The following is a 24,807-nucleotide window of genomic DNA, read 5'->3' on the forward strand; positions in this document are numbered from 1 at the left end:
GGAAAAGCAAAACGGGTGGGGATGTTTGTCATCGCCCGATGCCTTTGTGTTGTATCAGATGCTTCTCGTTGCGTTACTTTCATCTTGATCGCATATTCGGTTCGGGCGTTTCTGTGATAAACGGGGACAATTGCCTGTTATTGATAAATTTAACAACGGCTGCAGCAGATTCCTGGTGTCAGAAGCACTGAACTTTTAATCGCACTCTTACGGTACAGTCTTTAAAATGGTGAAATTTCATCACATGCAAAGCACAAAAATCAACGATTCCAACCACTCGCTGTGTAAAGAAGTTTTGCTCATGTCACCTTTGGTCCTTTTGCCAATCACCTTAAATGTATGCCCTTTGGTTCATGTCCCTTCCGCCAATGGGAACAGTTTCTCTCTATCTACTCTGTCTAGGCCTTTCATGATTTTGAATATCTCTATCAAATCTCCTCTGAACCTTCTCAGTTCCAAGGAGAACAATCCCAGGTTCTCTAGTCTATCCATGTAATTTAAGTCCCTCATCCCTGGAATCACTCCAGTAAATCTCCTCTGCACCCTCTCAAGGCCTTCACATCCTTCCAAAAATGCGCTGGATACAATATTCGATTTGGTTTATAAAGGTTCATCATGACTTCCTTGTTCTTCTACTCGACGCCCCTCTCTATAACCCCAGGATCCAGTCTGCTTTTTAAGCCGCTTTTTCAAACTGCCCTGCCACTTTCAACGATTTGTGCATATATACCCCCAGATCCCTCTGTTCCTCTAACCCTTTTAGAATTGTGCCCTCCAGTTTATATTGCCTCTCCTCATTTTCCCACCGAAATGCATCACCTCGCATTTTGCCGTGTTAAACTTCATCTGCCACGTGTCCGTCCATGCCACCGACGTGTCCATATCCTCTTGAAGCCTATCCACCTCACTGTTCACTACCCTTCCAAGTTTTGTGTCATCTGCAAATTTTGATATTGTACCCTTTACTCCCAAGTCCAAGTCATTAATATCTATCAAGAAAAACAGTGGTCCCCTGTGGAACACCACTGTACACCTCCCTCCAGTCCGAAAAACAACCATTCACCACAACTCTCTGTTTCCTGTCATTTAGCCAGTTCTGTTACCATGTTGCTATTGCTCCCTGTGTTCCACGGGCCGCAATCTTGAGCGCAAGCCTACCACGTGGCACTTTATCAAACGCTTTTTGAAAATCGATATACACCACGTCAACTGCATTGACCTCATCTATCCTCTCTGTTATCTCATCAAACAATTCTATCAAGTTGGGTAAACACGATTTGCCTTTAATAAATCTGTGCTGGCATTCCCTAATCAATCCATACTCGTCCAAGTGACTGTTAATTCACTCCCGGATTATCGTTTCCAAAACTTTTCCCATCACCGAGGTTAAACTGACTGACCTATAGTTGCTGGGTTTATCTTTACACTCATTTTTGAACAAGGTTGTAACCTTTGCAATTCTCCAGTCCTCTGGCACCATCCCCATATCTAAGGATGTCTAGAAGATTATGGCCAGTACCTCTGCAATTTCCCCCTTTACTTCCCTCAGCATCCGAACGTGCATCCCATCCAGACGAGTTGACTTATCTATTTTAAGTACAGCAAGCCTTTCTAGTACTTCTTCTTTCTCATTTTTCAGCCCATCCAGTATCTTAACTATATCTTCCTTTATCGAGAATCTGGCAGCATGTTCTTCCTTGTTAAAGAACAATGCGAAGGACTCATTTAGTACCTCTGCCATGCCAATTGCCTCCATGTGTAGATCTCCGTTATGATCCCTAATCGTCCCCGCCCCTCCTCTTACTACCTGTTTACTGTTAACATGTCTGTAGAAGACTTTTGGATTCCCTTGTATGTTGTCTGCTCTTCTTCTACTCTCTCTTTGCCCCCCTTATTGTTTTTTCACTTCCTCTCAGAACTTTCTATATTATCTCGGTTTGGTACTTGTGTTATCAGCTTGATACCTGACATACGCCTCTTTTTTCCACTTCATCTTACTCTCTATCTCTCTTATTACCCACGGAGCTCTGGCTTTAGTTGCCCTACCTTTCTCCCTCGTTGGAATGTACCTTCTCTATACCCGAATCATCTTTTTAAAGACAAACCACTGTCCAATTATAGTTTTGCCTGACAATGTTGGATTCCAATTTACCCAGGCCAGATCTGTTCTCATCCCACTGAAATTGACCCTCCTCCATTTGAGTATTTTTACTTTAGAGTGGACAAAGTCCATTTCCATAGCTATTCTAATCCTTATGATACTGATCGCTGCTCCCTAAATGCTTCCCCACTGACACTTGCTCCAATTGGCCCGACTGATTCCCTTGAACCAAGTCCAGCAATGCCTCCTTCCTCAGTGGGCCAGAAACGTACTGGTCGAGAAAGTTATCCTGAACACATTTCAAAAATTCCTCCCCTTCTTTGCGCCTTATATTATTGTTATCCCAGTCTATATTAGGATAGTTGAAATCCCCCGTTATCACTACTCTATGGCTTTTGCACTTCTCTGTAATTTCCCTGCACATTTGCACCTCGATATCCGTCCCACTAGCTGGTGGCCTATTGAATACACCAAGTAGTGTAATCTCACCTATATTGTTCCTTAACTCGAACTCAGTACCCAGGAGAAATTCCCGAGTTCCTGGGCACTTTTTATTGAGCAGAAGTTAGCAGCAAAATGTGTTTGTAGTGGGCAACCTGTAAAACAGAGCTCCAAGTATCGGTTTAAATGAAGTCCTGAACTGACAAAGGGGAGGGCAGATGAGGATTGAATTAAATCCCAATTAATTGAATCTAAGGTTTAAAGAAGTGAATCTGTCAGGAGCGGGATTCCTGATCCTGTGTGTGAGCTGAAACAGGATCGGTACCGTTCTGTAAAGAGAGAGCGGCAGGCGGCTCCCAGACAGGGCTCAGGCCGGGACCGGTAACTCACCACGGGCGGCGGCTGGATTGGAGAGCGGGGCTCTTGCGCTGTTGCTGCTGCTGCTTCCGCCTCTGAGAGTCCCTGTGGCGTTCAATACCGATCTCCCTCCCATGGATCCGGCTCAAACGGTGCTGTATGGACCTCGTGGCGCAACGGTAGCGCGTCTGACTCCAGATCAGAAGGATGCGTGTTCGAATCACATCGGGGTCATAAACATTTTCACGGCGTTTCAGTGTCTCGCTGACTCTATTTCACAGCGGATGGTGTGTTCACTATTTGTAAAATAACAATTATCATGGAATCATACAATGGACCGTCCGACCCATCAATCCCGTACCTGCCTTTTGTAAGAGCAATCCAGTTCTTCCCATTCCCGGGCACTTTCCCCGTTGCTCTGCATTTTCCCCATCAAGTGTTTATCCATTCCTTTTTAAAAGCCACGATTGAATCTGCTTCCACCACCCTCACAGACAGCGCATCCCAGATTATAACTATTCGCTGCTTTAAAAAGTTTTCCCTCATGTTGCCTTTGGTTCTTTTGCCAATCACCTCAATTCTGTGTCCTGTGGTTCCAGACCATTCCGCAAATTAGAAAAGCTCTTCTTTCTTCATTTCATCTGAACCCTTCATGATTTTGAACACTTCGATCATATCTCCTCTGAATTTTCTCTGCTCGAAGGGGAACAACTCCAGCTCGCGGCAAATGCGGTCAATTCGTTCCAATTCATTTATTTGAGCATTGAACAGACCTTGAAACAGTGACCATTGGACCCTGTTCCGAAGTTACTTATTGGTGCAGAATGCAAAACGTTCCTCCATTGGCTGGGAATCGAACCCGGTTTTCTCATATAGCAAGCGAGAATTCTACCCCTGAACTACCAATGCTCGTACCCAGAGTCCCTGCATGTGTCCATTTGGAATTCTGTCTGCACGAACATGGGGTTGACAGCTGCGATGGCCGAATGGTTGAAACGTTGGGCTCAAAATTCCAATTGGGGTTTTCCTGCGTAGATTTGAATTCTGTTGGAAGCGCTACTGTTTAAAGATCTCTTCAATGCTCAAACAGATTAATTGGAGTTAATTAACCGTATTTACCTCTCTCCCAGCATGACAGATACAACAGCGTGGCCGATGCTTTCAATTGGATGTTAAAACTTCTCTTGCAAGATCCGGAGACGGAATCTGTAACTTAAATTCTGCTCGTTTGCTAAACCTGACATTTATACACCTTATTTTCTTTGCATTCATCCCTCTATCTCTCCCTGTCTCTGGCTCTTCTCTCTCTGCGTTGTCCCCGATGGACTTCTCAGGTTTCCTTGAAAGGCGAAGGCTGATGTAACCTGCAACACCAGCAGAGAAGGGTAAAGAAATAAAAGACTGAGACAGTAGGAAAAGTAAAGGTGCAAGCCAGCTGCTGCAGCCAATGCCTACACATCAATGTCTCTTCGCTCTCACAGTGAAACAAAACACTAATTTGATTGAAGTATACTTATGGTAGAGTGTATATTATCACAATGCCGAGAGGTTTACGTGTGAGCATTGGAGTTTGAGGAGTAGAATTCTTGCTTGCAGTAATTCTATTCCTGTAAAACTAGCTCCTGAAGTGTAGGATGGAAAGTATCCTGGCTGAGCGGTCGGAGGCGCTGGTTTAAATTTCCAGTTAAATCCCACGATTTGTAAATAGATGAAAATCATAGTTTGCGTCTCCAAAACCGCAGCCTCCCTCCTGTAAACAAGTAATACTAAACATCTCATCTGCTATTGCAACAGCGTGGTCCGGAGGAACCACATGGCAATTCAAATAAGTTGATACATTTTCGAACATACCAATTGTACCTTCAACTCCGGTCGAAATGTTCACAAGCAAAAGGATTGTTTGATCTAGCTGAGACTCGAATTAACAACCTCGGCATTTCCCCAGAATCTACGGTATAAAAAAACCGCGCACTGACCGATTGTGCCGCTAGAGCCCGGTCACTCTGATCACCTGTCCCACTCTGCTAGAAAGAATCTTCAGGTGAGATTTCCTTATCTGTGGAAACGTGTCCTGTCCCCGTGATTAAACTAATATCTGCACTTTCACTTTCAGCTTCTTTCACATCCTCTGCTCCATCGCTCTACAATCGGGTTTTCTGTGAACAGGTCAAAATGAACATTGCCAAAAATTCTGTCAGTGGTGAAATTTGAACGCAGAAACAACACAGACATTGGGTCCACGCGCTTTTGACCACCAGCTCAGGCTTCCACAAAACATGGCCACTGTTTAACGGTCCGTGTAATGCTCAAATAAATGAATTGGAACCAATTGACCGCATTTGCCGCGTGCTGGGATTGTTCCCTTGGAGCAGGGAAGGTTCAGAGGAGATTTGATAGAAGTTTTCAAAGTCATGAAGGGTTCAGCTAAAGTAAATAAAGAGAAGCTGTTCCCATTGGCGGAAGAGTCGTAAACCAGAGGACACAGATTTAAGGTGATTGGCAAAAGAAGCAAAGGCGACATGAGGAAAAACTTTATTACGCAGCGAATACTTATAATCTCGAATGCGCTGCCTGAAAGGGTGGTGGAAGCAGATTCAATCGTGGCTTTTAAAAAGGAATTTGATAAATACTTGAAGGGGAAAAAATGCAGGGCTACCGGGAAAGGGCCTGACTGGATTGCTCTTACATAATGCCGGCACGGGTTCGATAGGTCGAATGGCCTCCTTCTGAACTGTGTCCATTCAATGATTCCACAATAATTATTATTTTACAAACAGTGAACAGCCCATCCCAAAAAGACGGTCCCGCTATAAAGCAGAGAGACACTTAATCGCTGTGAAAACGCAATGACCTCGACGTGATTTGAACACGCATCCTTCTAATCTGGAGTCAGACGCGCTACCGTTGCGCCACGAGATCCACATCCAATAACTGGAGCCGTATCCATAAGAGGGAGATCAGTACCGACCGCCGCAGGGACTTCCAGAGGCGGAAGCAGCAACAGCAACAGTTCCGCTTTCTCATCCAGCCGCTGCCCGGTCCCGGCCTGAGCCCTGTCTGGGAGCCGCCTGCCAGTCTCTCTTCACTGAACGAGATCATTAAAGGCTCCAGCTGCGCTGTCTCGGCGAATAACAACAGTTCAAAACCGCATTCCAGATGCGACAACAAACCCATCAGTTTTCCGCTGTTCTCCAGCTGCCGGAGTGAGAGAGGCTGCGACAACAGGATTTATGGAGGATCGAAGAGAGTGAAACTTTATTTGGGCTTTAGTGGGAAATCCAGTGAAAGTGAGTAAGAGCTCCAGGATTTGAACCAGTGAAACTGCCTTAGCGGGAATCAGATCCAAAGATCAACTGGCAACAGAGCCGTGCAGCCAATGTAAAATTTCGCTGTCACACAGCCGATCAGCCATCCTTCCAGAACACAGTATCCGTCCATGCTCGCTTTCTTCTACAATATATGATGTGCAGCGATATCAGATTCAACACTTATTATTTCAAGTCAACAATATTATCCTCTCTTCACCAAATTCGTTTTGAATGTACGACTTGCTTTATAGTGATCTGTTTGCAGAATGAATTGCTCTGAAGCTACATAAATGTGGAGACATTGGCTACGAACTCATCAGCTGGGTTTTAACTTTACTTTTCCTACCGTCTCAGCCAGCTGGTGTTGCTGGTTAGATCAGTTTTCACCATTCAAGGAATCCTGAGAATTCTATCAATTGAATTATTTGGATAATAAATTAAACGATTGAATTATTTGTATAATAAATTGAACCCTTTAATTTATTATACAATTATTTTTTAAATTTATTCATAACAATTAAACACGTGAATTATTTATATAATAAATTATACACTTGAATTATTTATATAATAAATAAATCAATTGAATTATTTCGATAATAAATTAAACTAATTAATTATTTATTTAATAAATTAAACTATTGAATTATTTATATAACAAACTATTGAGTTATTTTTATAATAAATTAAACATTTTAATTATTTTGATAATTAAACATTGAAGTGTTTGTATAAAAAATAAACACTTGAATAAATTATATAATAAATGAAACAATTAAATTGTTTATACTATAAATTAAACAATTGAATTATTTATATAATAAATTAAACAATAGTCTTTATATAATAAATTAAACAATTGAATTATTGATATGATAAAATAAACTATTGAATTATTTATATATAAAATTAAAGGATTGAACTATTCATATAATAAATTAATCAATTGAATTATTTAGATAACCAATTAAGCTATTGAATTATTTATGTAATAAATTAAACACAAATTATTATAAAAGAAATTAAACAATTGAATTTTTTATTAACAAATGAAAGACTTGTGTTCTTTATATAATAAATTAAACATTTGATGATATAACAAATTTTTTAAATGAATTATTTATATGATAAATTAAACACGAAGTTTTTATGCAATCAATTAAACAATGTCATTATATAATACATTAAACAATTCAATTATTGATATATTAAGTTAAACTATTGAATTATTTATATAAGTTAAACAATTGAATTGTTTAGATAATAAATTAAACACATGAATTATTATAAAATAAATTATACACATGAATAATTTATGTAAAAAATTAAACACTTATCGACAAGAGACAGAATCAGTGACAGATACAGAAATGCAAGGAAATAAACAAAGAGTATAAATGCCAGGTTCTGCAATCTAGAAGAATTTAAATTGCTGATTGGGAGATATTCCTTCTCGTGTCTTGAAATCTTGAAAGAAAGCATTGGTCGCCCGCCACGGCGGAATGGCTCTCCAGCTTTGAAAAATGTAAAAGCGGTCAATTAGCTCTAGTTTATTCATTTGGACATTGAACAGATCGTTAAACAGTAACTCACCGAGTAGAATTCAAACCGGGGCAAGAAAACCCGAGTGGGGTGTGAGTCTAACGCTTCAAACACTGGGCTATTGCAGCTGCACAAAGCAGTTCTTGCACAGCTGTAGGTCAGACTGCGGGGGGTTATCACAGGGCCTCCGTCAGACTACATGTGCTTTCAAACAGGATTCCAAATGGACACATGCAGCAAATGGCCATACGAGGATTGGTGGTATTGGCGTTGAATTCTCGCCTGCTGATCATGCGACCCGGTTTTGCTCCCTGGCCAATGCAGGATCGTTTTACATTCTGCACCAATGAGGAACACGGGAACAGGAGTCGGCCATTTCGCCCATCGAGCCTGTTCTGCTATTAAGTCCACAAAAAGCAGGACAAATAGAATCCGACCAATTGCCGCACCATCAGTCTGCTCTCAATCATCAGCAAAGTGATGGAAGGTGTCGTCGACAGTGCTATCAAGCGGCACTTACTCACCAATAACCTGCTCACCGATGCTCAGTTTGGGTTCCACCAGGACAAATAGGCTCCAGATCTCATGACTGCCTTGGTCCTACCATGGACAAAAGAGCTGAATTCCAGAGGTGAGGTGAAAGTGACTGCCTTGACAGCAAGGCAGCATTTGACCGAGTGTGACATCAAGAAGCCCGAGTAAATTTGAAGTCAATGGGAATCAGGGAGAAAACTCTCCAGTGGCTGCAGTCATACCGAGCACAAAGGAAGATGGTAGAGTTTGTTGGAGGCCAATCATCTCAGCCCCAGAACATTGCTGCAGGAGTTCCTCAGGGCAGTGTCCGAAGCCCAACCATCTTCAGCTGCTTCATCAATGAACTTCCCTTCATCATAACGTCAGAAATGGGGATGTTCGCTGATGATTGCACAGTGTTCATTTCCATTCGCAACCCCTCAGATAATGAAGCCGTCCGAGCCCGCATGCAGCAAGACCTGGACAACATCCAGGCTTGGGCTCATAAGTGGCAAGTAACATTCGCGCCAGACAAGTGCCAGTCAAGAGACTTTCGAACCACCTCGCCTTGACTTTCAACGACATTACCATCGCAGAATCACTCAAATCAACATCCTGGGGGTGACAACGGATCAGAAACTTAACTGGACCAACCACATAAATACTCTGGCGACAAGACCAGGTCAGCGGCTGGGTATTCTGTGGCGAGTGAATCACCTCCTCATTCTCCAAAGCCTTTCCACCATCGACAAGGCATAAGTCAGGAAGGTGATGGAATAATCTCCACTTGCCTGGATGGGTACAGCTCCAACAACACTCAAGAATCTCGACACCATCCAGGACAAAGCAGCCCGCTTGATTGGCACCCCATCCACCACACTAAACATTCACTCCCTTCACCACCGGTGCACAGTGGCTGCAGTGTGTACCATAACACAAGGTGGACTGCAGCAACTCGCCAAGGCTTCTTCGACAGCACCTCCCAAACCCACGACCTCTACCACCTGGAAGGAAAAGAGCAGCAGGCACATGGGAACAAAACCGCCTGCACGTTCCTCTGCAATTCACACCCCGTCTCGACTTGGAAATATACCGCCGTTCCCTCGTCGTCACTGGGTAAAAATCCTGGAAGTCCCAACCTAACAGCACTGTGGGAGAACCTTCACCACACGGACTTCAGCAGTTGAAGATGACGGCTCACGACCACCTTCCCAAGGGCAGTTAGGGATGCACAATAAATGCTGGCCTTGCCAACGACGCCCACATTCCATGACTATTTAAAAAATGTCTGACCTGTGACCTAACTCCCTATAACCGCCTCAGCCCCATATCTCTTCGTAACTTCGGTTAACAAAACCTATCAATCTAAGATTTAAAATTAACAATTGAGGTAGCTTCAACTGCCGTTTGCTGAACCTTGTTCCAAACTTCTACCAACCTTTGCGTGTAGAAGTGTTTCCTAACTTTATTCCTGAAAGTCCTGGCTCTTATTTTTACGCTATGTTCCCTAATCCTAGACTCCCCAACCAGCGGAAATAGTTTCTCTCTATCTACCCCTTCAGTTCCCCTTAATATCTTGAAACTTCGATCAAATCACTCCTTAATCTTCTGAATTCCAGGGAATGCAACATAGGGACAGGAATAGGCCATTCAGCCCCTCGTTCCTGCTCTGCCATTTGATAAGATCATGGCTGATCTGTGATCTAACTCCATATACCTGCCGATGGCCCATATCCCTTAATACCTTTGGTTGCCAAAAGAAAAACTGTCTATCTCAGATTTAAATTTAGCAATTGAGCTAGTATTAATTGCCGTTTGCGGAAGAGAGTTCCAAACCTCTACAACACTTTGTTAGTAGAAATGTTTTCTAATCTCACTCCTGAAAGGTCTGGCTCTAATTTTTAGACTGTGCCATCTACTCCTAGAATCCCCAATCAGTGGAAATAGTTTCTCTCTATCCACCCTATCTGTTCCCCTAATAAACTTCGATCAGATCACCCCTTAACCTTCGAAACTCTAGAGAATGCAACCCCAATTTGTGTAATCTCTCCTCGTAACTTAACCCTTGAAGTCCGGGTATCATTCTAGTAAACCTACGCTGCACTGCCTCCAAGGCCAATATGTCCTTCCGAAGGTGCGGTGCCCAAAACTGCACACAGTACGCCAGGTGTGGTCTAACCAGGGTTTTGTACGGCTCTGGCATAACTTCTGCCTCCTTGTACTCCAGTCCTCTAGTTATAAAGGCCAGCATTCCATTAGACTTCTTGATTATTTTCTGCACCTGATCATGACACTTCAATGATCTATGTACCTGAACCCTTAAGTCCCTTTGGACATTCACTGTTTTTAACTTTTTACCATTTAGAAAGTACCCTGTTCGATCCTTTTTTGATCCAAAGTGGATGACCTCACATTTGTCTACATTGAATTCCATTTGCCACAGTTTTGCCCATTCACCTAATCTATCAATATCGCTTTGTAATTTTATGTTTTCATCTACATTGCTCACAATGTCACCAATCTTTATGTCATCGGCAAACTTAGATATGAGACTTTCGATGCCTTCATCTAAGTCGTTAATGAATATTGTAAATAATTGAGGCCCTAAGACAGATCCCTGCGGGACTCCACTGATCACATCCTGCCAATGTGAGTACCTATCCATCCCTACTCTCTGTCGCCATTCGCTCAGCCAACTTTCTAACAAAGTCCGTACTTTTCCTTCGATTCCATGGGCTTCTATCTTCGCTAACAATCTCTTATGTGGGACCTTATCAAATGCCTTCTGGAAGTCCATATAAATAACATCCATTGACAGTCCCTTGTCCACTACTTTAGTCACCTCTTCAAAAAATTCAATCAGGTTTGTCAGGCACGACCTACCTTTCACAAATCCATGCTGGCTCTCTCTGATTAACTGAAAATTCTCGAGGTGTTCAGTCACCCTATCCTTAATTATAGACTCCAGCATTTTCCCCACAACAACCTTAGTTTGTGTAATCTCTACTCATAATTTAGCGCTTGGAATCCAGATACCATTCTGGTAAATCTATGCTTCACTCCCTCCAAGGCCAATATATCGCTCCTAAGGTGCGGTGCTCAGAACTGATCACAGTACTCCAGGTTTGGTCCAACCAGAAACTTTGTATAGCTGAAGCATGACTTCTAACCCCTTGTATTCTAACCCTCCAGATATAAAGGCCAACGTTCTATTTGACTTTTTGATTATTTCCTGTACCTGTCCATGACAGTTTAATGATGTATGTACATAGACCCCTAAGTCCCTTTGGACCTCAAGAGTTTCGAGCAATTCACCATTTATAAAGTATTCTGATGTAACGTTTTTAGGTCCAAAGTGCACGGCCTCACACTTGCCTACATTGAAATCCATTTGCCACAGTTTTGCCCATTCACTTAATCTAGTAATATCTCTCTGTAATCTCATTCTTCCACCAACACTGCTGACAATTCTGTCATCGGCAAACTTGGACATGTGATTCTCGATCCCGTCATCTACTATCAATCAGACCGGTCAAACGAGGGTAAATTCACATTCAGCTTCAATCTCCACATCATCTTGAGACATTTTATTTGCTCCGTGTGTGTTGCGCCTTGGAAACTTCTGCACTTTGTCCTCTGGAGCTCAAATATAATTCAATTCGAACAACTGCAAAGATGTCAAAATCCAATTGGTGACTTCTCACACAGTGATATAAAAGGGCTCGTCCGGGATTTGAACCCGGGACCTCTCGCATATTCACGGAGTTGAAATACCCGAAGCGAGAATCATACCCCTAGACCAACGAGCCACTTGACGGCTAACCGTGCAGCCAGTCTAACATTTCACCACCGTCTTCAGCCGATTGGCCATCCTTTCAGACCTCTTCTGTCCATCCAATCTCGTTTTCTATTCCGATGTGCAGCAATATCAAGTTGTACACTCACTATTTCCAGTCACCAATATTAGTCTCTCTTTACCAAATTCGTTTCCAATGAACGACTTGTTTTATCAAATAAGACTTTTCAGAATTAGTTAATCTGAAGCAACATTGCCATCTGTCTCGGCATCGTCATAGAATATAAGTTACCATCAGTGCACTTCACTTATAACGCGGTTTTCTTTCACTGTGAGGGCGAAGAGACATAAATGTGGAGACATTAGCTCCGAATTTATCAGTTGGGTTGCACCATTACTTTTCCTACCGTCTCGGTCTTTTTTTTCTTTACCTTTCCCTGCTGGTGTTGCAGGTTAGATCAGCCTTTACCGTTCCTGGATGCCTGAGAAGTCCATCAGGGGACAACACATAGAGACAAGAGACAGGGAGAGATAGAGAGATACATGTAAATAAAGTAGAGTATAAATGGGTGGTTCTGCAAAGTAGCAGAATTTTAGTTGCAGATTGGGCAAGATTCTTTCTTGTGTATTTGAATTTTGCAAGAGTACATTGGGCACCCAATTAAAAGCGCCGGCCACGCTCGAGTATCTCTCATGCTCTGAGAGAGATACATGAAGTGAGTTCGATCCAGTTCATTCATTTCAGCATTGAACGAATCTTTAAACAATAATTCAGCGAGCAGAAATCAAACCTGCGAAGGAAAACTCCATTTGATCTTGAATTTAACGCTTCAACCACTCGGTGATCGCAGCGGCACATGGCAGTACTTGCATTGCTGCAGATCAGACTGAGTTGGGTTGTCACAGGAGCTCTGTCCAACTGCATATTCTTTCAGGTAAGATTCCAAAAGGACACATGCATTTACTGATCATGTAAGTATTGGAGGTTCAGGGGTCGAATTCTCGCTCACCACCTGAAAGGTTTGATTTCCGACCAATGCGGGATCCTTTTGCCTTCCAACAGCATCCACCGAAAATCGGACGACGTGAAACTTTCTTGGCGCCTCATTGGGCAAATCAGGGTCAGTAAATCACAGTTTCGGAGTTTGGATAGCCTGGCGGGTCTGAGGCGTTGCTTTTCGGTCTCCACCTCTCCTGGAGGCATGGGTTGGATTCTGAATTCCGGCATTTAATCCTTTACAAATACGGAGATATTTTTTGTTCCTTTGGCTTTGGTTGATTTTTCTGAGCTGTTGATTTGATCCTTCCAGAAAATCAACCCGATATCCGTCCACGGCAGGTTTCTTTTTAAGTAAACCAGCAAGAAATATCAGAACGGATTGTCCTTCACAGCAGCTGCTTCGCACACGCCTCCAAGCATCTCCACGACCAGCAGCGAAATCTTGCCTTGGGTTGGCCAGCTCACTGAATACATTAATTACTTTGCTTCAATCAGCTGTGTCGAGCATTAGCAAGTGAACAACAGCAGAACGGGAAACCACAGTAATCATGAATGATGCTGAGAAGAGCCCGAGCCTGTGGAAGACAGATCAGGTTACCGGAAAGAAACAGCCGCCCCGAGCTTTCGGAAGCAGGGAGAGTCTGTCTGACTGACTGGGAGAAGATTTTTTTGCCTGAAAGTGAGTGCGGTTTGAAGTGTTGCAGCTCGAAGGCACTCCCTGCTGGTGAGGAGTGGCAAATGCTCCAGCAAAACAGCCGTGTTTGAGCAGACACAGAAAGCCTTGAGGTTTGAGAAAGCGTAGAAAAAAAAAGGTTTGAGAAAGGAAAAGAGGAGTCCTGTGCCACAGCGCCAAAATGTTAAGCTGTCAACTTACAAGAGCGGCCTTGAGCAAATTGCTGCTTGATCGCTCCTGTGAGATGGAATTGAACCAACGATCATAAAGATCTACTCCTTTGAAGTGTTCTGTTCGACCAGCAAAGCTGTCGTCGGCCGGAAAAAAAACGCACCTCTCTTTGGTAATTGTTCAGTGAGCGCCTTTTGCTGCCCTCAGACTCGTGGTGTCCCGTGCTCATGACCGAGGCTGACTCGGGACCTGTTCATCTCGCAGCGCTGTGAGAGTGTGAGCTGCTGCTTGCTTTCTGCAATCTGAGCCAGTGGTGCAGTAAATAACGTATCTTCTAATAAATTTAAAACATTATAGGTTCGACTCTTACTCGGTTGAAAGGCTTCTGAATTTTTTGCATTACTTTATGACTTACAATGTGTAAAATGATAAAAATTCATCACATGCAAAGAGCAAAAATCTTATTAAAGTTTTGACTGTCTCTTGATGACCCTGTCAGTATCTCCTTCAGTCTGAAATAAAAAGTTATCTGTTGATTCAAACAATGATGCAACGACGAACTGCGATTAATTTGCTTCATGCAGTTAATTCAATAGGTTCTTAATTCTTGTATAACGTTCATTCCCTGACTGGGAATCGAACCACGTGGCGGTGAAATCACCGAATTCAAACCACCAGCCCACCGGGGAGTTCCCAACATTCCGCACCAGACACTGTGCAACTGATGCCATTTATTTCTCTTTCACTCTTTCGTGATTCATTCAGCTCTGTGTTTATTCTCAGTCCTCTGATCTCTCCATTTCTTTCAGCATTTGATTCCGGATATTCTTGTAGTTAAATATGAATAAGATACCATATCTCACAGCCCCGGAAAATTTGCTGTTTCTCTCTGCAGTTCTGTACAAAATCAAACTGCACGCAGATACCGACTGTCTCTCTCTCTCTCTCACTCCCCACACAAGCAGCAGGAGATGCCACTTTAAACTGCGAGTTGCTTCAAACGATGCCCGAGAGACCTGCGTTGTCTTGCAGCTTTCCCAGGAGCTACATTTGATTCGGTGCGTTAATTTTGGGAAATTGAATGAAATTCACCGGCAGCTTGTGGTAGTATATTACCTCACTTTCTATTTCGTGTATATGGCTACTTGCACTTGGTGCTGTCATTGACTGAACATCACCTTTTGTCCCGATCGTAGTTCGATTAGAAAATGCTGTTTTGTGCGAGCAGCTTGCCTGGCCCGAAAATGACAAGTGGGAAAGGCCGCGTTGGTCAGCTTGTTCGCAGCAAAGAATGTTCAGCGTTACCTTGTGATCTAGTGTTTAGCATTGGGCGCTTTCATCGCCACGACAACAGTTCGATTGGTGTCTGTCTCAACATCTGCCGATTATACGCTCTACCAAAAGTATACTGTACTCAAATTGCTGATTTTTCACTGTGAGGGCGAAGAGACATTAGTGGACATTAGATATGAATTCATCAGCTGGGTTGCAACTTTGCTTTTCCTACCGTCTCAGTCTTCCTTTCTTTACACTTCTCTGCGGATTCAATCATCCTTGGCCGTTTAATAAAGCCTCAGAAGTCCATAAGGTGAAAACACAGAGAGTCAAGAGACAGATTAAAGTATCGAAACAAATATCAAGTTCTGCGAACGAGAAAGAATTTAACATGGAGCTCGGGAGAGATTCCTTCAAATGTCTTGTAAGAGACTATTGGACACTCGTCTGCTGAAATATCTGTTTGAAGGAGAGAAATGTGGTTGGTGAAATCTGGTTCATATTTATTCGAGCTTCAAACAACATTGAAAAACTGGACCTCGCTCAGAATCAACCGTCAAATATTCCAAAGCGAGAATCATACCCCAAGCCTAAAAAGCCACCGAGAACAAACCACCGGTAATAAACCACTGCAGCCACTGCACAATTAAGTACCAGCCGCAGCCGATCGGTTATCCTTTAAGTTCTCTTCGATCCATCCAATCACGTTTTCTATTCCGATGAAGAGAAATGTCGAGTTGCACACTAACTATTTCCTCCGTTCTCTTTCGCAAACATATCGCTGAACAAAACTTCACAAATCACCCAGGAAAAATGATTCAGTTCAACATCATTAGCTTCCGAAGGACCTGCGAGGACAGACTGACCAAACCTGCGTTCAGTCGTGAAGCTTGTGGGTGTTTTGTCACCCGAAGGGACAGAGACAGGCCTGTGACAAAAGGCGAAGGCAGGAACTCAGAAATGTGGCCATTCAGGGCCATAAATGGGCAGACAGTCACAGTCATTGATTCCGACACACAGCCCGGTAGTTGTTCAGTCAGTTGGGGAGCGAGGCCTGCAGCCAGCAAACAAAAAGCCTGAGAATAAGACAAAGACCCAATCAAACGGATAAACAGACAGATAGACAGACAGACATCTGACTCAAACGTCAAAACGCAGCGTGATCGAATCACGTTGGGGTGATATCATTTTCAGAGCAGGTCAGGGTCCTGCACAAAGGTTTTATAGCGGGGCAGTGTTTTCGGGATCGGCTGTTCATTGTTCGTAAAATAATATTGATCGGAATTTAATTTGTTACATTAAAGTGCTCTTTGTTTGTTAATTTTGATTTACATCCTCGACAATGTATGCAGAAACAAGTAACAATGTTTAAGGGATGTGGTTTATTCAATATTCGTTGTCAAACCCTGTCAGCTGGTGTAAAAATAAACAGAAACTGCCCAACACGCGGGTAAGCCCATAAAGCTAAGACGTCTTCATGGCCGGTTCGCTCAGTTGGTTCGAGCGTGGTGCTAATAATGCCAAGGTCGCGGTTCGATCCCCGTACGGGCCACAAGGTTCCTATTGCAATATTTTGGTAACTTTTAGAATTTTGGCAGACTTTGGAAACAAGCGAATCCACACAAAATGTCATTGGGTCAATTTTTTGGAGTAACATCCATTAATATGTTTTCTGATCTATCTTTTTGAGGTCCAAAGTGGACGGCCTCAAACTTGCTTACGTTGAAATCCATTTGCCGCAGTTTTGCCCATTCACTTAATCTAGTAATATCTCTCTGTAATCTCATTCTTCCATCCACACTGCTTATAATTCTGTCTATCTTTGTGTCATCGGCAAACTTGGATATGTGGTTCTCGTTCCCGTCATCTAATATCAATGAGACCGCCGAAATTGGGGTAAATTCACATTCAGCTTCAATCTCCACATCATCTTGAGACATTTTATTTACTCCGTGTGTGTTGCGCCTTGGAAACTTCTGCACTTTGTCCTCTGGAGCTCAAATATAATTCAATTCGAACAACTGCAAAGATGTCAGAATCCAATTGGTGACTTTTCACGAAAAAGCAGTGAGATAACAGGGCTCGTCCGGGATCTCTCGCATATTCCATTAGAAAAACGCCCAAAGCGAGAATCATACCCCGAGACCAACGAGCTGCTTGCTAGAAAGCCCTGCAGCCGGACTAAAATTTCACCATAGTCTTCCGCCGATCGGCTATCCTTTCCAACCGCTTCTGACCACCCAATCTCGTTTTCTATTCCTATATACAGCAATATCAAGTTGTACACTACCTATTTCCAGTCACCAATATTAGCCTCTCTTTACTAAATTCGTTTACAATGTACGACTTGTTTTTTCAAATAATACTTTTCAGAATTAGTTAATCTGAAGCTACATTGGCATCTGTCTCGGCATCGTCAGAGTATACAAGCTACCATAAATATATTTTACTCACATTGCTGTTTTCTTTCACTGTGAGGGCGAAGAGACAAAAATGTGGAGACATTAGCTACGAATTTATCAGCTGGGTTGCACCTTTACTTTTCCGACCGTCTCAGTCTTTTTGTCCTTCAACTTTCCCTGCTGGTGTTGCAGGTGAGATCAGCCTTTACCGTTCCAGGAAGCCTGAGAAGTCCATCAGGGGACAACATAGAGACAAGAGACAAGGAGAGATAGAGAGATTCATGTAAATAAAGTCGCTTATAAATGGGTGGTTCTGCAAAGTAGCAGAATTTTAGTTGCAGATTGGACAAGATTCTTTCTTGTGTATTTGAATTTTGCAACAGTACATTGGGCACCCAATTAAAAGCGCGGCCACGCTCGAGTATCTCTCAAGCTCTGAGAGAGATAAATGAAGTGAATTAGATCCAGTTCATTCATTTGAGCATTGAACGGATCTTTAAACAATAATTCAGCGAGCAGAAATCAAACCTGCGAAGGAAAACTCCATTTGATCTTGAATTTAACGCTTCAACCACTCGGCGATCGCAGCGGCACATAGCAGTCCTTGCATGGCTGTAGATGCCACTTTAAACTGCCAGTTGCTTCAAACGACGCCCGATAGACCGGCGTTGTCTTGTAGCTTTCCCAGATGCTTCATTTGATTCGGTGGGTCAAGTTTGGGAAATTGAATGATTTTCACCGGCAGCTTGTGGTAGTATATTACCTCATTTTCATTACCGGTAATGAACCATTGCAGCCACTGCAGAATTCGGTGCCACCCACAGCCGATCGGCCATCCTTTCAGACCTCTTCTATCCATCCAATCACGTTTTCTATTCCGATGTAGAGAAATGTCGAGTTGCACACTAACTATTTCCTCCGTTCTTTTTCGCAAACATATCACTGAACAAAACTTCACAAGTCACTCAGGAAAAATAATTCAGTTCAAAATCATTAGCTTCCGAAGGACCTGCGAGGACAGACTGACCAAACCTGCGTTCAGTCGTGAAGCTTGTGGGTGTGTTGTGATCCTAAGGGACAGAGACATGCCTGCGACACAGAGCGAAGGCAGGAACTCAGAAATGTGGCCATAAATGAACAGTCAGTCACAGTCATTGATTCTGACACACGGCCCGGTAGTTGTTCAGTCAGTCGGGGAGCGAGACCTGCAGCCAGCAAACAAAAAGCCTGAGAATAAGACAAAGACCCAATCAAACGGTTAAACAGACAGACATCTGACTCAAACGTCAAAACGCAGCGTGATCGAATCACGTTGGGGTGATATCATTTTCAGAGCAGGTCAGGGTCCTGCCCACAGGTTTAATAGCGGGGCAGTGTTTTCGGGATCGGCTGTTCATTGTTCGTCAAATAATATTGATCGGAATTTAATTTGTTACATTAAAGTGCTCTTTGTTTGTTAATTTTGATTTACATCCTCGACAATGTATAAGGGATGTGGTTTATTCAATATTCGTTGTCAAACCCTGTCAGCTGGTGTAAAAATAAACAGAAACTACCCAACACGCGGGTAAGCCCATAAAGCTAAGCTGTGTACATGGCCGGTTAGCTCAGTTGGTTAGAGCGTGGTGCTAATAACGCCAAGGTCGCGGTTCGATCCCCGTACGGGCCATACGGTTCCTATTGCAATATTTTGTTAACTTTTAAAAGTTTGGCAGACTTTGGAAACAAGCGAATCCACACAAAGTGTCATTGGGTCAATTTTTTGGAGTAACATCCATTAATATGTTTTCTGATCTATCTTTTTGAGGTCCAAAGTGGACGGCCTTCAACTTGCTTACGTTGAAATCCATTTGCCGCAGTTTTGCCCATTCACTTGATCTAGTAATATCTCTCTGGAATCTCATTCTTCCATCCACACTGCTTATAATTCTGTCTATCTTTGTGTCATCGGCAAACTTGGATATGTGGTTCTCGTTCCCGTCATCAAATATCAATGAGACCGCCTAAATTGGGGGAAATTCACATTCAGCTTCAATCTCCACATCATCTTGAGACATTTTATTTACTCCGTGTGTGTTGCGCCTTGGAAACTTCTGCACTTTGTCCTCTGGAGCTCAAATATAATTCAATTCGAACAACTGCAAAGATGTCAGATTCCAATTGGTGACTTTTCACGAAAAAGCAGTGAGATAACAGGGCTCGTCCGGGATTTGAACCCGGGACCTCTCGCATATTCCATTAGAAAAACGCCCAAAGCGAGAAACATACCCCTAGACCAACGAGCCGCTTGCTAGAAGGCCCTGCAGCCGGTCTAAAATTTCACCATAGTCTTCAGCCGATCGGCTATCCTTTCCAACCGCTTCTGACCACCCAATCTCGTTTTCTATTCCTGTATACAGCAATATCAAGTTGTACACTACCTATTTCCAGTCACCAATAATAGCCTCTCTTTACTAAATTCGTTTACAATGTACGACTTGTTTTTTCAAATAATACTTTTCAGAATTAGTTAATCTGAAGCTACATTGGCATCTATCTCGGCATCGTCAGAGTACACAAGCTACCATAAGTATATTTTACTCACATTGCTGTTTTCTTTCACTGTGAGGGCGAAGAGACAAAAATGTGGAGACATTAGCTACGAATTTATCAGCTGGGTTGCACCTTTACTTTTCCGACCGTCTCAGTCTTTTTGTCCTTCAACTTTCCCTGCTGGTGTTGCAGGTTAGATCAGCCTTCACCGTTCCAGGAAGCCTGAGAAGTCCATCAGGGGACAACATTGAGACAAGAGACAAGGAGAGATAGTGAGATTCATGTAAATAAAGTCGAATATAAATGGGTGGTTCTGCAAAGTAGCAGAATTTTAGTTGCAGATTGGGCAAGATTCTTTCTTGTGTATTTGAATTTTGCAAGAGTACATTTGGCACCCAATTAAAAGCGCCGGCCCGCTCGAGTATCTCACATGCTCTGAGAGAGATAAATTAAGTGAATTAGATCCAGTTCATTCATTTGAGCATTGAACGGATCTTTGAACAATAATTCAGCGAGCAGAAATCAAACCTGCGAAGGAAAACTCCATTTCATCTTTAATTTAACGCTTCAACCACTCGTCGATCGCAACGGCACATGGCAGTACTTGCATGGCTTTAGATGCCACTTTAAACTGCCAGTTGCTTCAAACGATGCCCGATAGACCGTCGTTGTCTTGTCGCTTTCCCACGAGCTTCATTTGATTCGGTGGGTCAAGTTTGGGAAATTGAATGATTTTCACCGGCAGCTTGTGGTAGTATATTACCTCATTTTCATTACCGGTAATGAACCACTGCAGCCACTGCAGAATTCGGTGCCACCCACAGCCGATCGGCCATCCTTTCAGACCTCTTCTATCCATCCAATCACATTTTCTATTCCGATGTAGAGAAATGTCGAGATCCACACTAACTGTTTCCTCCGTTCTCTTTCGCAAACATATCACTGAACAAAACTTCACAAGACACTCAGGAAAAACAATTCAGTTCAAAATCATTAGCTTCCGAAGGACCTGCGAGGACAGACTGACCAAACCTGCGTTCAGTCGTGAAGCTTGTGAGTGTGTTGTCATCTGAAGGGACAGAGACAGGCCTGCGACACAGAGCGAAGGCAGGAACTCAGAAATGTGGCCATAAATGGGCAGACAGTCAGTCACAGTCATTGATTCTGACACACGGCCCGGTAGTTGTTCTGTCAGTCGGGGAGCGAGGCCTGCAGCCAGCAAACAAAAAGCCTGGCCTGAGAATAAGGCCGAGACCCAATCAGACGGATAAACAGACAGACAGATAGACAGACAGACATCTGACTCAACGTCAAAACGCAGCGTGATCGAATCACGTTGCGCTGATATCATTTTCACAGTCGCTCAGGGTCCTGCCCACAGGTTTTATAGCGCGGCAGTGTTTTATGGATGGGCTGTTCATTGTTAGTAAAATAATATTGATCGGAATTTAATTTGTTGCATTAAAGTGCTCTTTGTTTGTTAATTTTGATCGACATCCTCGACAATGTATACAGAAACAAGTAACAATGTTTAAGGGATGTGGTTTATTCAACATTCGTTCAAAAACGCTGTCAGCCGGTTTAAAAATAAACACAAACTACCCAACACGTGGGTGCCCATAAAGCTAAGACGTTTTCATGGCCGGTTAGCTCAGTTGGCTAGAGCATGATGCTAATAACGCCAAGGTCGCGGGTTCGATCCCCGTACGGGCTATGAGATTTTGGTAACTTTTAAAAGTTTGGCAGACTTTTGAAACAAGCGAATCCGCACAAAATGTCATGAGGTTAATTTTTTGGAGTGACATCCATTAATATGTTTTCTGATCTATCTTTTTGAGGTCCAAAGTGGACGGCCTCAAACTTGATTACGTTGAAATCCATTGGCCGCAGTTTTGCCCATTCACTTGATCACGTAATATCTCTCTGTAATCTCATTCTTCCATCTGCACTGCTTATAATTCTGTCTATCTTTGTGTCATCTCTCTCTATGTTGGCGGAATCCATAATGAGGGGTTTTAATCTTGAAATTGGAGACAGACCAATCAGGCAAGAAATCAGGAATTACTTTCGCAAACAAAATACGGCCGAAAGCTGGAACTCTCTCGGCCAAAAGGATGTGGATTGTGGCTCAATTCAAATTTTCAAGACTGATATTGATAGATCATTTCTCGGTTTGGGTTCCAAGGGATATGTGTCCAAGGCGGGGAAGGAGAGTTGAGTTGCAGATCACGTCATGATCGAATTGAATGGCACAGCAGGAAGAGGGGCTGAATGGCCCTCTCCTGTTCCGATGTTCCTTTTCAGCTCAGCGTGGTGCTGAATGACGTGCAAAAGGCATCAGACTGACTCCAGAATGAAAATCAGGTGCACAGAAGGAGAAACCCTGAGATTGCAGAACGAACTGAACCCCTGCAGCAAAGCCAACAGCTGTCTCTCTACAATAATAGAATGGGAAGAATTTTAGCAACCAGCCCGGCTAGCTCAGTCGGTAGAGCATGAGACTCTTAATCTCAGGGTCGTGGGTTCGAGCCCCACGTTGGGCGATTTGTGTTCTATTTTTCACAATGGGTAATAAAATTTTCAAATTGCAACCTCTTTTCTCGAGTTCATGAAATCCAGTTAAAAAACAGACACAACACTGAGCTGTGTGAAATTAAATCTTGAGCGTTGCCAAATATCCAGTCCCTCCCGATTCTACCTTCTCATTCCCTCCAGATGGGACACGACAGATTATCGGTTCAATCGGCTTCATTTATTGCTGTTATCAAAAATGTTGAATGTTCGAAATTGTAATATTTCGAAGATGACATCTCTGGATCCATTCGCCTCTCTGATACATCCTGAGCCCCCCTTACCCTCTTTGATTCTCGCTGAGCTCCTTAACTTCTCTGATACACTATGTCTCTGACCTCAGAGAGTCCATCATCATCTTTGAACCTTGTCAGCGTTCTTTACCTTCTCTCATACCCACTGAGTGCCCCTTACACAGATCTGCCCTGAGCCCCCTTACACTCTCTCAGACTCGGCAGTCCTTCCCCTCTCTCAGTTCTTAATGTACTCTCCGATGCCCTCTGACAGTCCCTTCTCTGAGCCCCCTGACACTTTCTGATGACATCTGACTATCCCTTCCCCGCTCTGAGATCCCCTTGCACTCTCTGATACCCTCTGACAGTCACTTCCCCTCTCTGAGATCCCCTTGCCCCGATCGATCGCCACTAAGAAGCGATTAGGCTCCCTGATCCATTCTCAGAAACCATTACCCTCCCTGATATCCAAGTGCGATGTAATTTTACAGGTGGATCGACCGGTCTGTGTTAAGGATGAGATCCAGAATTTGTTCGGTCGCTGCTACTTCGGACTCTCGGAATCTGAGAGCTCTATCGGCGATCGGTACCGATCTGCTACTATAAACTGGGTGTGGGTGTATGAGCGCGCTGTTGCTTTATAAACCGAATGAGTTTATATATGAGAGCGATGTTTATATGTGAACTGTGGGTGTAAAATATGAGTGCGATGTTTATATATGAACTGTGGGTGAGTATATATGAATGCGATGTTTATATGTGAACTGTGAGTGAGTATAAATGAGCCACAGCAATGTGGTTGATTCTTAATTGCCCTCTGAAAAGGCTTAGCAAGCCACTCAGTTGCAAAATCTCGCTAATAAAAGTCATAATAAGAATAAAACCGGACGGACCACCCGGCATCGGACCACTCGGCACCGGACACGACAAAGGCAAACCAAGCCCAGTCGACCCTGCAAAGTCCTCCTCACTAACATCTGGGGACTTGTGCCAAAATTGGGAGAGCTATCCCACAGACTAGGCAAGCAACAGCCTGACATAGCCATACTTACAGAATCATACCTTTCAGCCAACGTCCAAGATTCTTCCATCACCATCCCTGTGCATGTCCTGTCCCACCGGCAGGACAGACCGATCAGAGGTGGCGGTTCAGTGATATACAGTCAGGAGGGAGTGGCCCTGGCAGTCCTCAACATTGACTCTGGACCCCATGAAATCTCATGGCATCAGGTCAAACAAGTGCAAGAAAAGCTCCTGCAGATTACCACCAACCGCCCTCCCTCAGCTGATGTATCAATCCTCCTCCATGTTGAACATCACTTGGGGGAAGCACTGAGGGTAGCAAGGGCACAGGATGTACTCTAGATGGAGGACTTCAATGTCCATCACCAAGAGTGGCTCGGTCGTATCACTGCTGACTGAGCTGGCCGAGGCCCGAAGGACATAGCTGCCAGACTGGAACTGCGGCAGATGGTGAGAGAACCAACACGAGGGAAAAAGTTACTTGACCTCGTCGTCACCAATCTACCTGTCGCAAATGCATCTGTCCATGACAGTGTTGGTAGGAGTGACCACCGCACCGTCCTCGTGGAGACGAAGTCCCGTCTTCGCACTGAGGATACAATCCAACGTGTTGTGTGGCACTATCAGCGTGCTAAATGGGATAGATTCAGAACAGGTCTAGCAGCTCAAAGCTGGGCATCCATGAGGTGCTGTGGGCCATCAGCAGCAGCAGAATTGTATTCCAGCATAATCTGTAATATCTTGGCCCGGCATATTCCTCACTCTTCCATTAATAAACAAGCCAGGGGATAAACCCTGGTTCAATGTGGAGTGCAGAAGAGCATGCCAGGAACAGCATCAGGCGTATCTAAAAATTAGGTGCCAACCTG

The 24,807-nt window shown here is 43.5% G+C and overlaps 6 non-coding genes across 6 annotated transcripts; 4 read left to right on the forward strand and 2 right to left on the reverse strand.

The window, feature by feature from the left end:
* Nucleotides 1-3,061: 3,061 nt before the first annotated feature.
* Nucleotides 3,062-3,133, forward strand: trnaw-cca (transfer RNA tryptophan (anticodon CCA)). The gene has a single exon. It is a non-coding gene; the product is annotated as a tRNA-Trp (tRNA).
* Nucleotides 3,134-5,746: 2,613 nt separating this feature from the next.
* trnaw-cca (transfer RNA tryptophan (anticodon CCA)) lies at nucleotides 5,747-5,818 on the reverse strand. The gene has a single exon. It is a non-coding gene; the product is annotated as a tRNA-Trp (tRNA).
* A 6,162-nt stretch (nucleotides 5,819-11,980) lies between these two features.
* On the reverse strand, nucleotides 11,981-12,071 carry trnap-cgg (transfer RNA proline (anticodon CGG)). The gene is given in 2 exon segments: nucleotides 11,981-12,016; nucleotides 12,036-12,071. It is a non-coding gene; the product is annotated as a tRNA-Pro (tRNA).
* Nucleotides 12,072-19,175: 7,104 nt separating this feature from the next.
* Nucleotides 19,176-19,248, forward strand: trnai-aau (transfer RNA isoleucine (anticodon AAU)). The gene has a single exon. It is a non-coding gene; the product is annotated as a tRNA-Ile (tRNA).
* Nucleotides 19,249-21,751: 2,503 nt separating this feature from the next.
* Nucleotides 21,752-21,825, forward strand: trnai-aau (transfer RNA isoleucine (anticodon AAU)). Its single transcript has one exon. It is a non-coding gene; the product is annotated as a tRNA-Ile (tRNA).
* A 756-nt stretch (nucleotides 21,826-22,581) lies between these two features.
* On the forward strand, nucleotides 22,582-22,654 carry trnak-cuu (transfer RNA lysine (anticodon CUU)). The gene has a single exon. It is a non-coding gene; the product is annotated as a tRNA-Lys (tRNA).
* The last annotated feature ends 2,153 nt before the right edge of the window (nucleotides 22,655-24,807 follow it).

This window comes from Heptranchias perlo, chromosome 20, assembly GCF_035084215.1.
Source record: "Heptranchias perlo isolate sHepPer1 chromosome 20, sHepPer1.hap1, whole genome shotgun sequence".
Classification (NCBI taxonomy): Eukaryota; Metazoa; Chordata; class Chondrichthyes; order Hexanchiformes; family Hexanchidae; genus Heptranchias; species Heptranchias perlo.